Here is an 18,819-nt window from a genome sequence, read left to right on the forward strand (position 1 = left end):
ACACAGGCAGAGGGAGAAGCAGGCACCCTGCAGGGATCCCAGGACCCTGGGATCATGACCTGAGCCAAAGGCAGACGCTTAACCACTGAACCACCCAGGTGCCCCTATGATTCAGTTTAAATATTCTCTTCTAAGTCACCTTCCCAGAACTGTCCAGTCCACAGTGACCTTCAGTTGCTCTGAGCATGTAGAGCTGTTGCTATATATGCAACACATTCAATCACAGCTTGCCCCTGTGTCCTCTCCTGACTTGAGAACTGGACCTGCTCACTTTTGGCCACCTGGGTCTGCGTCGGGAGCACACTCGAGTGCATAGTCTCCATGGTGAACTCCCTGAGGGCAGAGGGCATGCCGCTACCTCTGGGAACCTCCTTTGCCCTCTGGCTTCCTGCCAGGGTGTGTAGGTGCATACCTCCCTGCTGATTGATGGCGGATTAAAGATGGAAACTTGCTCTATCATTTGATTTCACTTTTGATAAGACAGGGAGGTAGCTGGCACTTTGGGAAGGTGCCCATACCTCGTCTATCCTTTGCCTCGTGTGCTGTTTCAGCAAAAACCAAGGCTGAATAGAAATCCAAAGGAGTGGAAATTACAGGGAACCCTGTGCTTTTCTAGGCCTGTGTTCCAAAGTGATGATAAAACATCCAAGTACACTTCCATTCCTAGCTCAGAAACCACAACAGATGGAAGCAAGTGTGGGTGGTAATTAGAGGCCAAGGTGAGGGAAAAGAGTCATCCATCAGGCAAAACCTCATCAAAGGAAATCAGTGCAGAGAATAAAGTCTCCTTGGGTTTGTTTTGGAAGAAAGGATGGGGGATTATGTCCTGATTCCTACAAGTACAAGAGACCTGGCACTGGCTTGGACCATCCAAATATCAAACCCAGTAATTACGTGTTGTGGGCAGGGCCAGCCTGGTTTCCCAGTGCTACATCCACTTCCTGTGGTGGGTGGCAAGTCTACAAGGCACAGTGATGCCAAGTTTTCTCAGCTCTTTCCTCAGTGTGGCAAAGTTAGAATAAGGCCAAAGAGCATGGTCTAGAAACCAGAGAGAGCCACCGTGAAGATCGTTTGAGCAGACGGGCCAGATTTCAGCCAGAACAGCTAGTTCTTTATGAACAGAAGCTAAGCCATGGAACATATTCTGGTGGTGGAACCAGCCTGGGAGAAAATGGATCTCCTGGGTGAAGAGGCACCAAAGGTAAGAAGAGAGCCACGAAGCACCTTCTCTGACCTGGGCCAGCCAACAGTTTGACCCAACTTCATAATCTTTCCCAAGAACTGCACAGAAGCATCCAGGGATTTCTGACCCTGTGAGAAGTTTAGAGTCATGGTGTCCACTCTCTCCCTTAGCCCTGACATTAGCACCCTCCCTTAGGGGAGATGGCTACTTTCCCTTCACGCCACCAAATCAACTAAATAAAAATGACCTAATCTAGAAAAAGTAGTACGTTCACATACAGGAGCTATGGGAGTGGGGTGTACCCAGGAGGAAGAAGCTGTGGTTCTCACAATTTTGGAAGGGAGAGAGGCTCAAAGGAGGGAAATGGCCATTGGGGATGACAGCTTTGGGAGTGTTCCTCCTCAAAGGAGTCATGACGTTCCAGGGTTTGCACCCCATGGAGTAACACTCCAGGGTCTCTGCCCCTTTATGCCCACTTGACTGGGTGGCACAGGCCTTGGGTTGAGGACCACCCACAGAGCCCCTTTCAAGTCAAGGTCTCCAAAGGACCAATCCAGAAGTTTCATTAATTCCACCTCCCCGAAGATGGTGGAATAGAGCCTTGCCCCTAGTGAGAACTCAATGATCTCAGTGGGAACTTTGTGCAAAATCTGCTTACCTCACATAAATCCTCTAAGTTTTTAGGAGACACCCATACTGAGATGTGTTGCTCAGCATTATAGGAGCTACTTTCTCACATGGTATGGCTGGTACGCAGTTCACGACTTGGTAAAGATAGCTCGTGAGCTGAAGAACACATGCCTGCTGTCTCTTTTTTAGTTCTCTACAGACATGTGTCACCAAAAAGTCTTTGAATTTTTTTCCTAGCTGTACTGAGATATAATTGATTGAATATCTTTAAAGATGTAAAAAAAATAATTTAAATAATAGTCTCAATAATTATTTTTAGATTGTATTTGCTAACATTTATATGAATATTTGTTCATAGGACAAAATCTAGGTGAAACCCAGAAAATTATTAAAATAATCTTTTAATCTCTTGTAATTGCACAAATTAGAGTTAACCACCACTACTTTTCTAGAAATATGCTTCCGGTATTCTTTCTCTGCCCCCCTTTTTCTTTTCTTTTTTTTTTTCCTTTTTCTTTTTAAAATTGAGACCCTATGGTGTTATATCTGGCACACACACACACACACACACACACACACACACAGATACATAATATCTTTTATTTAGTCATATTGCAAATACTGACAATGAATATTTCTTCACACATTCCTAGAGCCACTACTAACAATCAAGATACAGAATATTTCCATTACCCCAAAAAGTTCTCTGGGTCATTTTTCCATTAGTGATCTCAATCCACAGCTCTAGGAGACCCCCAATCAACTATCTGTCACCATAGATTAGATTTGTTCTTCTAGTGTTCATATAAATTAAATCATACCTATGTATTCTTTTATGTTGACTTCTTTCATTCAGTCTAGTGTTTTCGAGGTTTGCCCACATTGTTGCAAGTATAAGCAGTTCATTCCTCTTGATTATAGAGTAGTATTCCATTGTATGGAGTGGAACGTAAACACCACAGTTTACCCATTCACCTGCTGGTAGACATTTGGATTTTTTCCAATTTGGGGCTACTATGAATAGAGCTGCTATGTACATGTCTTCCTGTGGACATATGTCTTCATTTCTCTTGAATAAATATCTAGGAATAAAGTTATTAGATCAGAAAGTAGGTATATGTTTAAATGTATTTATTTTATTTTTAAAAATAATTTTTTAAAGATTTTATTTATTTATTTAAAAAGATTTTATTTATTTATTCATGAGGGACACAGAGAGAGGCAGAGGCATAGGCAGAGGAAGAAGCAGGCTCCTGATGTGGGACTCGATCCTAGGACCCCAGGATCATGACCTGAGCCACTTAGGTACCCCTAAAAGATTTTATTTATTTGTTTGGGAGCAAGAGAAAGCACAGAAGGAAAAAAGCAGACTTACCATCGAGCAGAGAGCCCAACGCAGGGCTGGATCTCAGGACATCGGGATAATGAGCCCAAGGCAGAAGCTTAACTGACTGAGCCACCCAGGCACTACCAAATTTATGTATTTTAAATTTATATATTAAATTTATATTTTAAAAAGTAACTTTTTTTCAAAGTATTGGTACTGTCTTATAGTTCCACAGTAGTGTATGATTGTTCTGGTTCTTCCACACACTCATGAACACTTTGTATGGTCAGTCTTTTTTATTTTAGCCATTCGATTGTGTCATTACATATACTATTTTTTAAATTTAACATTCTATTGTGAGCATTACCCATAATATTAAATATTCTTTGTAAATGTCACCCTGTGGTTGTATTGTATATCACTGTATGGGTGAATCATACTTCAGATAAGTGATTCCCTATTGATGAACAGTTAGGTTGTAGTGTTTTCTGTAAATAATGCTGACATCTTTGTCAGAGTAAGGGGTGATTTCCTCAGAATAAATTACCTAAGTAATTCTTTCTTATGGTAGAAAAATTAGAAAAGTACAAATAAGCAAAAGGAACAAAGCTGTCTATAATTTTACTGCTTTGAGATGGCTAAACCACATCTCAAAATAAGGTCAACTTTTAAAAAAGTTATCTTCATTTCAAGAAATTAAAAGAATCATAGTGGAGAAAAAAACCTTTTTTAAAGACTCTTGATACCTATTAGCAAGAGTTCATTTCTGACGTTTTGGCAAGGAGAAGAAATTCTACTATTTTAGTCTGTCCAATGGGCAGCTTTGGGTGCTTCCAATGGAAGGGGTCCAAACCTTGAAAATAACCCCCTACAGATCTCAGGGTAGACTCTAGAGATGCTATCTCTAAAAATCTCAAATGGAGGGGTGTCTGTGTAAGTCAGTCGGTTGAGCATCTGATTTTTTATTTCAGCTCAGGTCATGATCTGAGGATCGTGGGATTGAGCCCTGCATAGGACTCTGCACTCAGTCCAGACTCTGCTTGAGATTCTCTCTCTCTCTATCCTTCTGCCCCTCTCACTCACACTCTCACTTTCTCCCTAAAATAAATAATAATTTAAAAGAAAATAAAAAATAAAAATTTCAAATGGAGCCCTAATCCTCTACAGAAAAGACTGAATATACAAAACTAGGAAGCAAAACAACAGGCTCTTTCTTTCAGCCACCCTCATGCCCTTCTGCCAAATATATGTATTCTACAAAGCATTCTCATAGAATCCTCCCATTTCTGGGCTTTGGAAAGAATGCACTGCTAGACACACCCTCTCTGGATCCAGGAAGGAACTTTCTAAAAGCTGAGTGGTATGTGTTAAAAGCAAAGAGAGGCTCTGAGCTGGACTGTGAGAACAGGTCTTGACAGGCCAATGTCTCAAAGCCCCAGGCTGGTGAGCACCTGAGGAAAATACACAGGTAGGAATCACCATTCTCAAGATGGTAAAGAAAGGAAGAGGAAAACAACTTTTTTTTTTTTTCATCCATAGGTCATAGTTAAAGGAGCATATGCTCAGGCAACTCCTAAGCAGACAATTCAAGAAGCAACACTTAGCAATTGTGTGCCAAAGTTGCCTTGGCACTTATGTGCCAGACACTGGATTGGGTGCTTTATGTGCATTAGTCCTAATAGTTAATACTCACAGTGACCCCATGAGGTTAACCCTATGAGTTTTATTACCCCAATTTTGTGGACAAGGAAATAGAGGCTCAGAGAGGTGAAGTAACTTGCTTGAGACCACACAGCTCACATGTGTGACCTGAGGCTCTCTGACCAGATCCATATTACATGGGCCCACATAGTCCAGTCATTCCCAGTCTTTTCCCTCTCCCTGACACCAAGCAGCTCTCAGAACGGTGCCTGGTAATACTACCACTGCTCTGTTCATTATAGTCACACCTGCATCTACAGTTGGTCACACACACTGGTACTTTGGAAAGTATATATGCCAGGAGGTAAGAAAGAGGAGTGATTCTCCTGGGGCACCTTGACGAGGAGACAGCATTGTGTAGAGCAAAGTGTACTGGCCTGGGGATTAGCAGGGTTGAGTGCTAGTGTGAGATCTGCCATCAATAGCCTAACAACCATGGGTAAGTATCTCACCTCTCTGGGTCTCTGTTGGTTCCTCTGTATGAGCACTGACATGCCTCCAGCATCCTTTTCCCCATTTGCTTCTCAGGCCTCCCTCAGGGCTCCCCATGGAGACTAAGACTGTGTACTTCAGTATGAGGCCTCTGGAGCCACTCAGCTACTCCAGCCAATAGGCTGGACAGAATCCCAGCTCTGTCACTTGCTGGTTGTGGGACCTTAAGAATTTATTAACACACTGTGCCTCAGTCTCTCCACTGCAGAACGGACCTACCTCATGGGGTTGCTGTAAGGTTTAAAGAGATAATGCCTGAGACAGAGTAAGCAGTTCGGGCATGTTATGATTACTATTAGTGACATGTAATCTACATATTATCCCCATATCTCAGTTGGTTTTTCTTCTTGTCTAAAACCTGTTCATCAACTCCTCTGATGAAGGAGTGAACTTCACACAGGCCTCTGGTTCTCTTCAGAAGGTTGCAACAGGGCAGGACACATGCTTGGTGCTGTCATTTAAAGGTGTTTAAACTCAGTGCCAGTAAGACTGCTGACTCTTGCTTATTGGGGAGAGGGCGTTTGGCCTCTTGGTCACTGCACAATGATTGTATCATGAGCAAGATGATCCCTCAGAAAGAAACAACACTAGTCTGGTGTCTGGAGTCAAATTCCATTGGGGAATGTGTTCATTTGTGATCTGAAACCAGGGCAGAGCCAGGAATACAAAAAGAGGGGAAGGCGTTCTATAGACATTACCCATCTGCTTCTCATTTTAAAGACTGATGAGATCATGGTGTCCTTGCTCCTGTATTTTAATAAAATTGTCCCAATGGCACATTGCCTTAAAACCTGCAGGCAAATCATACTAATTCAGACAAGGTGGACTTTGTAAAATGTCAGCACTTTAGACTATTTCATTCAATTCAAAATATTTTCTAATTTCCCTTGTGATTTCTTCTTTGACCCATGGAATATGTAAAAGTGTGTTGGTTCTAGATATTAAAGGATTTTCCAGATATCTTTCTTTTATTGACTTTTAATTTAATTCCATTGTGGTTAGAAAACATACTTTAATTTCAATTCTTTTAAATTTGCTAAGGTTTGTTTTATGGTCCAGGGTATAGTGGGGCACAATTTGTGTGTACTTGAGAAGACTGGGTATCTACTGTCAGGTGGAATGTCCTATAAATGTTAATTAGGTCACGTTGGTTAATAGTGCTGTTCAGGTCTCTCTCCTTAGTCTTCTACCATCTGCTTTATCTACTTGCTCCATCTTGTTACCGAGAGAAGAGTGTTGAAATCTCTAACTACAATTATGAACTTCTCCATTTCTTCTTCCAGCTCTATCAGTTTTTACTCAGATATTTTGAAGCTTTGTTATTTGGTACACATATATTTAGAATTATTATATTTTTAAAGATTTTATTTATTTATTCATGAGAGACACAGAGAGAGAGAGAGAGGCAGAGGCACAGGCAGAGGGAGAGGCAGGCTCCATGCAGGGAGCCCGATGTGGGACTCGATCCCGGGTCTCCAGGATCACACCCAGAACCAAAGGCAGACACTCAACCACTGAGCTACTCAGGCATCCAAAATTATTATATCTTCTTGATAAAATTGTTCTCTTATCATTATATAATTAACCTATTTATTGATGGTGATATGCCTTGTTTTCCAAGTCCATTTGAGCTTTCTTTTGATTTACTGTTAGCATAACATATCCTTCTCTATCTTTCTACTTTCAATTTATTTGTGTCTTTATATTTCAAGTGTGTTTCTTATGGGTAGCATACAGCTGGGTCTAGCCTTTTTGTTCAATTCGATAATCTCTCCCTTTTATTAGAGGTGGTTTAGACTATTTACATTTAATGTAGTTATCCATATGTTGGATTTAAATCTATCTCATTGCTAGCTGTTTTCCATTTGTCACACCTTTTCTTTGTTTCTTTTTTTCTCTTTTCCTGTCTTCTTTTGAATTTATTTGGTATTTTTTTATTATTCCATTTTACTTCCACTTAAAATTTATATTTATTTATTTTTAAGTAAATTCTACCCCCAATGTGGGGCTCAAACTCACTACCCCAAGATCAAAAGTCACATGCTACCAACTGAGCCAGCCAGGTGACCCCTCCACTTAAATATTTTAAATTGAAAGTGTTTCCAGACAGGGGTACCTGGGCAACTCATTTGGTTAAGGAGGTGACTCTTGATTTCAGCTCAGGTCATGATCTCCCGGCCATGGGAATTGAGACCCGAATGGACTCCACACTCAGCAAGAAGTCTGCTTAAGATTCTCTCTCTTCCTCTCCCTCTGACCCTCTTCCTATTCTCTCTCTCTAAAATAAATACATTTAAAAATCTTTTTAAAAATACATGAAAGTGTTTTCATACATACTGAAACCTTTCAATGTATTGGTTTTTTTGAATGTATTGTTAACTAGAGGTCCTTTTTATTTAACTAAAAGAGTGTGGACTTTGGAGTCAACCAAACCTTCATTTGTAACCTAGTTTCTCCGGCCCATATGACCTTTGTCAACTCAATATCTATAAGATTCAACTTCCCCATTTGCTGGTTTGGGTTTTTTTGTTTTTGCTTTATTTTTTTTTTTTCAGTTTTACTTATTTAAGTAATCTCTACACCCAACGTGGGGCTTGAACTCATGACCCTGAGATCAAGAATCACAATGTTCGGGACACCTGGGTGGTTCAGTGGTTGAATGTCTGCCTTTGGCTCAGGGTGTGACCCCGGGGTCCAGGGATTGTTTTGTGCATCAGGCTCCCCTCAAAGAGCCTGCTTCTCCCTCTGCCTGTGTCTCTGCCTCTCTCTGTGTGTCTATCATGAATAAATAAATAAAATCTTAAAAAAAAAAAAAGAGTCACAATGTTCTGACTGGCCAGCCAGGCATCTATCAACTTGTAAAACCTAAATAATCATTACTACTTTTCAGAGTACAATGAGAATCAAATGAAAAATTAATTACAGTATCTAGCATAGGTCTAGAACATAACAAATAATTAGTGTTACTTGCCTTCATTTTATTTGTTTTCTTCACATAGCTGTTTTCTTTTTTCTTTTTCTTTTTTTTTTTTCATAGCTCTGTTTCTAAAAGAAGTTTGAACACTATCAAGGAATCAAATACCTGGCCTATTTACTACCACCTCTGATGATCTTTCATGAGCCCAGAGCAGATATTGCTAGTCAACCACAGCTCTGTTTTGTTTTTAAGATTTATTTTTTATTTACATCAAAGAGAGAGGAAAGGTATGGGTGCAGTGGGGGGGAGGGGCAGAGGAAGAGGGAGTGAGAATCTTAAGCAGACTCCATGCTGAGCACGGAGCCCAATGTGGGGCTTGATCTCACGACCCTGAGGTCATGACCCTGGGATCATGACCTGAGCTGAAACCAAGAGTCGGATGCTTAACTGACTGTACCACCAAGGTGCCCCAAGCATAGCACTGTTTTAAATAAACTCAAATATAGCATCATGCCAGCCAAATGGAGATGGGTCAAACTATGAAACCCATCTGCCAACAAGGGCTAATACAACCCTACTGAAAGTCTTCTTAATACATTTATTATTGTAATTGGGTTAAATCCCCCTTTTCTCTAATAACTTTTTACCTTGTTCATTTAATCAAACCCTTCACTAAAGGTACTGCAAAGGAAAACTTCTATTTGTTCAGCTCCAGTGATCCCAAATGCTGAATCAATGAGGTTTTTATTTGGCATCTGTGAAACCAGACACCAAAGCAGAGTACAGGGTGAAAGTAGAGTCGTTGGCCAGGGGTCAGGGGCAGGACCGCAGGGCCAGCTCATCGCCTCTCATTTTAGAGTCTGACACAAGCATGTGATGAGGGCCTGGCATCTCATGATGGGCACCAACTATTCCTTCTGGGACCTCGGGTGTCACTTAGCTATGGATGGACAAAGGATGATCTGTCATTTGCTTTGAAAAAAGACTTGACCTCGTACCATAGCAAAGCACTGAACACTTCTTGTCCAGCTGCCTCTTCCCTGCCCGGCCTTGAAAATAAAGACTTCCTGTTAGTGGTGCTGGGCCCATTGGCCATGTCCAGAGACGAGCTGGTGCTTAGGAACATATATGCAGCCTTGTCTCCTCAGGATCTGAGCTTGCTGGGTGGGGACTGGCCTGGTAGTGGCACCCAGGCCACCCTCCTTGTAACCCTAGGAGGGACTGATTTATAACAGGGCTGGCTTCTTATTATTTAGGAAAACATCAGTGAAAAAACAACCCTGCTATCTGAAAAGACCTTGAAAGAGGCCCCCTAACCTACTCTTGGCCTGGATCTGCAGGGACACCCCATCCTCTCTTCTTACTATTTCTTCCTATCGGTCCTGTCATGGAAAACTTCGTAATGACATGGGCAGGGACCTTCTTGAATATTCCCACCATACTTGTACCAATTTGGAATATAGAAATAAGCTGAATGAATGCTTCCCTTTAAAAAAAAAAAAAAAGACATGTGGCTCAAACTCACAACCCTGAGATCAATAGTCACATGCTCTACTGACTAAGCCAGTCAGGTGCCCTCAGAGCTGGGATTTGAACCCAGGCCTAGAACATAACTCTAAATCTAGTGCTTGTTCAACTCTTCCTGATATATAAAGAGGTGCATTGCTTTCCTAAAACCACATTGATGAAATGTGGATTTTTTTTCTCTACTTGGAAGATGGAGTCCCTACAAGTTACATGAATTTCTCCCCAACACAGAGGGCAGGAGAGGAACTGGGAGAGGCCACCTCATCTATTCCCACCATCGGTCACTGATAGACACCAGGGCAGGCTAGGGCTCTAGCAGAGGCAGGAAGCATCACTCAATGCTGTCAATCCCTGGAGTCAACAGTTTCTCTCCTCTCAGCATGCCTCCTCTTCCCCACACCACTGTGCTCCTCACTCTACATACTGAGTGCCAGTCCCTGGGCCTGACAGGAGCCGTCATTCCTAGATCTCCTTTCAGCTTCACCTCAAGAAATGCTCTCACCTCCACTTTCTTCAAAATTCACTTCAGTGTCTGGGCTTCTGTGACCCTTGGTGATTCCCAGGCTATAATCACCAGTCAGGCTCTATGCTTCCATGGCAGCTGGCACCTGAAATGTACCATCCATCACATGATATGAAAATGAACTATTTAGGGGGCACCTGGGTGGCTCAGTCGGTTAAGTGTCTGTCTTCAGCTTGAGTCATGATCCCAGGGATGCAAGACAGAGCCCCAAGTTGGGCTCCCAATGCAGTGGGGAGCCTGCTTCTCCCTCTCCTCCCTGCTTGTGCTCTCTCTTGCTATCTCTCTCTCTCTCTCAAATAAATAAATAAATCCTTTAAAAATAAAATAAAATGAACTATTTTTGTTTCTTCCTTTTCTTGGTAGACCATGCAGTCTCTAAAGTCTAAGGAGACAAGTATTATTAGTCTTTCTAAGGACCTAGCACAGGTCCCCAATAATGCCTATTTAACTAAATGGAATTTATTTTAATTGAATTGAACAAGCTCACTGACACAAAATTCAGGGATGAATATATTTCATGATTTGTTATGAAGATTATTTGATTATTTCTCTGCAATATCAAAGGCTAAGGAGCAAATATTCTCATAAGTATGTCCAGGCTTGCAATTCTGATTGAATATGTGATTGAATATGTATATTGTGCATAAGGCAGACTCAGCTGAGTACACAAGATTTATAATTTTGTGTTATAAGAATGTGACAGAGGGGTGCCTAAGTGACTGATGTCTGACTCTTGATTTCGGCTCAGGTCATGATCTCAGAGTCATGGAATCTTGAGTCCTACATCAGGCTCTGCACTCAGCATGGAGTCAGCTTGGGATTCTTTCTCCCTCTGCCCCTCCCCTCACTCCCACTGTCTCAATCTCTCTCTCTCAAATAAATTAATTAAATCTTTAAGAAAAGAATGTGATAGAATGAGGCAATTTTGAAATTATGACTAAAATATTGTATGACATGTTTAGTGTAGACACCATGTTCACATGTTCACAGAGTTGAATTAGCACTACAGATTTAATCATTAGTTTGAGATAGTATTTTATTTCTTTTAAAGACTTTTATTTACTTATTTGTTTTTTTAAATTTTTATTTATTTATGATAGTCACAGAGAGAGAAAGAGAGAGAGGCAGAGACATAGGCAGAGGGAGAAGCAGGCTCCATGCACCGGGAGCCCGATGTGGGATTCGATCCCGGGTCTCCAGGATCGTGCCCTGGGCCAAAGGCAGGTGCCAAACCGCTGCGCCACCCAGGGATCCTTTATTTACTTATTTGAAAGAGAGAGAGAGAAGGGATCCCTGGGTGGCTCAGTGGTTTAGCGTCTGCCTTTGGTTCAGAGCATGATCCTGGAATCCCGGGATCGAGTCCCACATTGGGCTCCCTGCATGGGGCCTGCTTCTCCCTCTGCCTGTGTCTCTGCCTCTCTCTCTCTCTCTCTCTCTCTGTCTCTCTCTCTCTCTCTCTTTGTGTCTCTCACGAATAAATAAACAAAATCTTTAAAAAAGAGAAAGAGAGAAAATGAGTGGAGGGAGGGGCAAAGGGAGAGGGGAGAAGCAGACTTCCTGCTGAGCAGGGAGCCTGACACAGGAGGGCTCAATCCCAGGACCCAGAGATCATGACCTGAGCCAGGCAGATTCCCAACCAACTGAGCCATCCAGGTGTCCCAATATAGTCTTCTAAATGCTTAGGAATAGACTCAAGAATCACCTCCTGGAGCCTGTTCTGGAAGTTTTACCATCAATAGCCAATACTCACATTCTTCTCAGGGCTTTGCATACAACACTTCATACTATCCTCCCTACAACGTTATGAGGCAGACACTATGGGCCTCCCCATTTCTCATATGGAAAACTGAAGCAGCATGAAAGGAAGTAACCTACCCAAAGCCTCACAGAGAGTAAGTGGTGGAGCTGGGGTCTGAACCCTGGGCAGTGTGGCTCAAGTCCATGCTCTGTACATTCCAGGTATTACACACCAGCACACTAATTGGCTTTGAGCAGACCCATCAAGAGATCTAGCTTAATCTGAATTATTACATATTTACCTCTTGACCTCCAGTTGTATCTTCTGTAGGAGAGAGAAAAATATATTCAACAGTCTCTTTATAATCACACCATGAATATCAGAAGAGAATTTTTAGGCTGTGTCTGAGTTTTATTTCTGATTTGTTTAAATAATTCCATTTAGTTTAAAATTTCTCCCAGAGATTCCCCCTCACCCCCACCCTCTGTCATGTTAGTCACTCATGTTTTTTAGGGCACACTTGATTTCTTTTAGATAATTCTTCCCAAATTATGAAGACCCTAACTGGATAGGAGCATTGTCTAGCTAAGGCCTAACCAAGGCCAAATGTGGGAAAGTATTCAGGAGTTTTGCTTATTGTTTCCTCATTAACATTCCAGCATCATGTTCTTTTGTTTTCCCAATAGTTTCCCTCTTGCAAACTACAGTTGTGACACAGTAGTTAACTGTGTTTGTAGTTGTGACACAGTTGTTAACTTTGAAAACTTTGTAACATTTTATTTTTTTTACTATAGGGCTGTGAGCCATTTTTCATCTTGTATTTGTGATGTGGATCATTTTTTAAAAATTTGTCAAGGCCAGTCTAAAAGGGTCATATTGAGTTGAGTTCTCACTGTTGGGATGTTGGCAACTCCACCTAATTTGGTATCATCCACCAAAAGCAAGATACTTATTCTCAACTCTATCATGTGGGTCACTGAAGAAAGTATTTATATAAGCCTCTTTTCCCATAAATATACTTTTCTGGTTTCCAGATAGTCTGGGAGTGTTGAACTGAGTTCACATTTAATCTTTTCCAAGAACTGCAATGATTATCTAAGCGTTATGCTAACTTATGAAGAAACAATCAAAGCTCATTTCCAAATCTGAAGAAATACTGGTGTTTGGCCACTACTCAGTTCCTGGAGGACAATCCAAGTTGAATTTATTCTAAATACAGGAGGGACAGCAATGTTCTTTGGAAGCAAAAGCTTGGCCTGGATATCTGGAACTTACTGAGAGGGCTCTGCCCCTCATCTTGCTTCTAGACTGGCATTCCTTTTAGTTATTGCTAAGCAGAGCAAATTTACAATCTGGTAGCAAGCCAGGGCAACTATGACCTAAAGTATTGGAAGTCTTTAAACACAGATTTTTATATTGTTTATTTTATATCTTGTGTCCTAGAAAGGAGAAGACAGACAATTTTTTTTTTTTTTAAAAGGAAGTTTCATGGCTTCTCGTGTGCTCTCATATTTGTAGGGTGAACTGATGCATTGCCTATGCTAAAGAATCCCAGACCCGGCTGATAATCAGAACCACCTGGAAAGTTTGGAACTTTCATATGGTCAGCCCCTCCCTAGACTTCCTGAATCTTCATCTGGAATTGGGTGTTAAGAAATGGAGGTAGGGCATCTCTATCTTTTGAAACCTCTCCAAGTTAATTAAATTATTTATGGTTAAATCCATGCAATGGAACACCAAATAGCCATTTGAAAAGGGAGGACTACATATGCTAAAAAACTACATGTGATATGGAAAAATCTCACATTAGGCACACAGAATGCATAGTAAGTTCCCAATGAGATGAACTTATCATGAGTATATATGTACACATGCATACAGACATCCACTTATATGTGTATACTATATACAATTAGGCGCTTCACCAGAGGCACCTGTCAATCAGAAAGAATGCCACAGAGCACCTGTGCCTGGTGTAACCCCTTGAGATGATTATAGGGGACAGGGTATGAGAGGAGGAAATCAGGGAGTCTGGGATCCCATGGGGGTAGAGGCAGTGTCTACGGACTGTCATGGAAGTATTTCAACATGTCTACACCAGATGAGGCTTAGTCCTGCATTTACATACATAAAACAATTCTGGAAGTTTTCCTGAGAATCTGAGACTAGTGGCCTATCCATCAACACTGGTTGACTTACACAGATAGATAATTTACTGGGAGCTTATTGGGTAGAATTATCAGGAAAGCTTGGAAAACAGACAAGAATAAAGGCGAAGGAGACAACTAGCCACAACTACAGGCAAGGCCACACTGCTGAACCAGTCCAACATGCTCCCTGCCGCTGCCACCCCTCCTCACTGGAGGCTGTTGCTGTCATCCCTGCTGCTTGCAAACTTTGGAAGAGCACTTGGTACATCATCTCATGATTATTTAGATTCGAAAGGGTACACAGCTACTGTTGCTAATGCTGGTATAAATATTGGGGTGCAGGTACCTCTTCAAGTCTGTATTTTTATATCCTTTGGGTAAATACTGAGCAATACAATTGCTGGATCATGGGGTAATTCTGTTTTTAACTTTTTGAGGAACCTCCATACTTTTTCCAGAGTAGCTGCACCAGTTTGCATTCCCAACAACAATGTAAGAAGACTCCCCCTTCTCCATATCCTCACCAATACTTGTTGTTTCCCGTGTTGTTAATTTTAGCCATTCTGACAGGCGTGAGATGATATCTCATTGTAGTTTTGATGTGTATTTCGCTGGTGATAAGTGATGTTGAACATCTATTCATATCTTCTGCCCATTTCTCAACTGGATTATTTGTTTTTTGGGTGTAGAGTTTGATAAATTCTTTATAGATTTTGGATACTAGCCTTTTATCAGATATGTTATTTGCAAATATCTTCTCCCATTCCACAGATTGCATTTTAGTTTTGTTGATTGTTTCCTTTGCTGTGCAGATTTCTATCTTGATGAAGTCCTAGTAGATCATTTTGGCTTCTGTTTCCCTTGCCTCTGGCAACACGTCTAATAAGAAATTGCTACAGCTGAGGTCAAAGAGGTTTCTACATGTGTTGTCCTCTGGGATTTTGATAGATTCCTGTCTCACATTGAGGTGTTTCACCCATTTTGAATTTACTTTTGTGTATGGTGTAAAAAAGTGGTCCAGTTTCATTCTTCTGCATGTTGCTGTCCAGTTTTTCCAACATCATTTGTTGAAGAGACGGTCTTTTTCCACCAAATATTCTTTCCTGCTTTGTCAAAGATTAGTTGACCAGAGAGTTGTAGGTCCACTTCTGGGTTCTCTATTCTGTTCCATTGATCTATGTGTCAGTTTTTGTGCCAGTACCATACTGTCTTGATGATCACAGCATTGTAATACAGTTTGAAGTCTGGGATTGTGATGTTTCTAGATTTGATTTTTCTTTTTCAGCATTGCTTTGGCTATTCAGGGTCTTTTGTGGTTCAATAGAAATTTTAGAATTACTTGTCCTAGCTCTGTGAAAAATGCTGGTGGCATTTTGATAGGGATTTCATTAAATGTATAGATGGCTTTGGGTAGTGTAGACGTTTTTACAATGTTTATTCTTCCGAACCATGAGCATGGAATGTTTTTGTGTCCTCTTCAATTCTTTGTGTTCTCTTCAATTTTTTTCATAAATGTTCTATAGTTTTCAGAATACAGATCTTTTACCTCTTTGGTTAGGTTTATTACTAGGTATCATATATTTTTTTTGAAGCAATTGTAAATGGGATCAATTCCTTGATTTATTTTTTTGCTGCTTCATTGTTGGTATGTAGAAATGCAACAGATTTCTGTACATTAATTTTATATCTTGTAACTTTGCTGAATTCATGTATTAGTTCTAGCATTTTTTTTTTTGTGGAGTTTTTTGGGTATTCTACATAGAGTATCATGTTGTCTATAAGTTGTGAAAGTTTGACTTCTTCCTTGCTGATTTGGATGCCTTTTATTTTTTTGTTGTTGTTGTCTGATTGCTGAGGCTGACTTCCTACTATGTTAAATAGTAATGGTGAGAGTGGACACCTCTGACTTTTTCTTGGCCATAAAGGAGAAGCTCTCGGTTGTTCCCCATTGAAGATGATATTAGCTGTGGGTCTTTCATATATGGCCTTTATGATGTTGAGGTATGTTCCATCTATACATACTTTGTTGAGGGTTTTCATCAAGAATAGGTGCTTTATTTTGTCAAATGCTTTCTCTGCATCTATTAAGAAGAATATATTGTTCTCATCTTTTCTTTTATCAATACTGTGTATCACATTGATTGATTTGCCAATATTGAAACACCTCTGCAGCTCAGGAATAAGTACCATTTGATTATGGAGAATAACTATTTTATCTTTTATTTTTTTTAAAGATTTTATTTGTTTATTCATGAGAGACACGGAGAGAGAAGCAGAGACATAGGCAGAGGGAGAGGCAGGCTTCTTGCGAGGAGCCTGATGTGGGACTTGATCCCAGGACACTGGGATCACGACCTGAGCCAAAGGCAGACGCTCAATCACTGAGCCACCCTGGCGTCCCGAGAATAATTCTTTTAATGTACTGTTGGATTAGATTTGCTAGTATCTTCTTGAGAATTTTTGCATCCATATTCATCAGGGATATCAACCTGTTAATTCTCCTTTTTAGTGGGGTCTTTGGTTTTGAAATCAAGGTAATCCTGGCCTCATAGAATGAGTTTGAAAGTTTTCCTTCTATTTCTATTTTTTGGAACAGTTTGAGAAGAGTAGATATTAACTCTTCTTTAAATGTCCGGTAGAATTCAGCTGGGAAGACTTCTGGCCCTGGACTTTTGTTTGTTGGGAGATTTTAATTACTGATTCAATTTCCTTGCTGGTTTCGGGTCTGTCCAAATTTTCTATTTCTTCCTGTTTCAGTTTGGTAATGTATGTTTCTAGGAATCTGTCCATTTCTTCCAGATTGCCCAGTTAGTTGGCATACAATTTTCCATAATTCTCTCTTATAATTGTTTGTATTTCTGTAGTGTTGGATATGATCTTTTCTCTTTCATTCATGATTTTATTTATTTGAGTCGTCTCTCTTTTCTTTTTGATAAGTCTGCTAGGAGTTTATTAATTTTATTAATTCTTTCAAAGAACCAGCTCCTAGTTTCATTTATTTGTTCCACTGGGGTTTTTGTATTTGTTTGTTTCTGTATCATTTACTTCTGCTCTACTGTTTATTATTTCCCTTCTTCTGCTGGCTTTAGGCTTTATTTGCTGTTCCTTTTCTAGCTTGTTTAGGCGAAGGTTAAGCTATGTATTTGAGACTTTTCTTGCTTCTTGAGATAGGCCTGTATTGCAATATCCTTTCCTCTTAGGACCACCTTTGCTGCATCCCAAAGGTTTTAGACTGCTTGCTTTCATTTTCATTTGCTTCCATGTATTTTTTTAAATTTCTTCTTTATTTTCCTGGTTAACCCATTCATTCTTCAGTAGGATATTCTTTAACTATCATGTATTTGTGGTCTTTCCCGATTTTTTCTTGTGGTTGACTTCAAGTTTCAAAGTGTTGTGGTTATATGTGTCACTTTAGATCCTTGAAAATGAACAGGTACACACACTTTCCCATCCTTTATTCCTCCATTGATGGAAGATGTGGCTTCCACAGAGATGTATGGCTTGGGTTTCATGGTGGAGTCATTCTGTCTCTTTCTCTGAATTGAGCATTCTTACTAGCAGAGGTTCGTTTACCATGGTTTCATGAAGTGATTATCTTATTTTCAAGTGTTATGTCAAGATTGAAATAGGTCTTGGGGTCAACTGTACTTCCATTTCTGTTAGAACTTTTGTTTTGATTGCCTACCCACTTGAGAGAATGCCCAACCACATCTCTGAGCCTTTCCTAAGCAAGCAACTTGAAAACAACATGGTTGCTATAGTCCAGGATCTGGGAGAGAAGAGCAAAAAAATAAATAAATAAATAAACTACATCTTAAAAATTGTAGTGGTTTTTGTGTAAAAGCCAAGAGTTGAGAACATATACCAGAATTCAGGTTCCACTTGACCTGCAAACAAACTATGTAACTCTTCTAAATTTCATCTGCTTTTTTTCCAGGCCACAAGAGTATTCAGAGACTGGGAAGCTGTGAAGATGAGGGGTAATAGCATGCTAATAACAATCACAAGACAAAGAAGAAAGTAGATCATCTTTGTTTTTTGATGATTATGTACCATTCATCCACAGAAAAGACCTACTACAATTCACTGTAAAAGATATAAGCTCAGAGAAATGAAAACAGATGTTCACACAAAAATCTGTGCATGAAAAAAAAAATCTGTACATGAATGTTTATAGCAGCGTTATTGGTAATGGCCTCCAAACTGGAAATGACCCAGATGTCCTTCAAAGGAATTAAACAAAGTGTGGGGCAGTTGGGTGGCTCAGTTGGTTAATCATCTGACTGGATTTTGTCTCAGGTCATGATCTTAGGGTTGTGAGACAGAGCCCTGTGTCAGGCTTTGTGCTCAGCAGAGTCTGTTTGTCTCTCTCCCTTTGCTTCTACCCTCTGCTCTCTTTCTCTCTCTAAAATAAATAAAATCTTAAAAAAAAATAAACTATGAAAAAAAATAAACTATGTTACATCTACATCTCAGAATACTACTCATCAATAAAAAGGAATAAATTATTGATACCTGCAGCAGATGAATTTTCAGAAAATTGGGGCAGCCCGGGTGGCTCAGCGGTTTAGCGCCACCTTTGGTCCAGGGCCTGATCCTGGAGACCTGAGATGGAGTGCCATGTCAGGATA

At 40.4% G+C, this 18,819-nt stretch overlaps 1 long non-coding RNA gene across 1 annotated transcript; it reads left to right on the forward strand.

Moving 5' to 3' along the window:
* The first annotated feature begins 911 nt into the window (after positions 1-911).
* Positions 912-18,700, forward strand: LOC129496061 (uncharacterized). Its single transcript, XR_008661652.1, has 3 exons — positions 912-1,201; positions 13,557-13,700; positions 18,126-18,700. It is a non-coding gene; the product is annotated as an uncharacterized LOC129496061 (long non-coding RNA).
* The last annotated feature ends 119 nt before the right edge of the window (positions 18,701-18,819 follow it).

The sequence above is a fragment of the Nyctereutes procyonoides genome, unplaced genomic scaffold (genome assembly GCF_905146905.1).
Source record: "Nyctereutes procyonoides isolate TBG_1078 unplaced genomic scaffold, NYPRO_anot_genome, whole genome shotgun sequence".
In the NCBI taxonomy this organism is placed as follows: domain Eukaryota; kingdom Metazoa; phylum Chordata; class Mammalia; order Carnivora; family Canidae; genus Nyctereutes; species Nyctereutes procyonoides.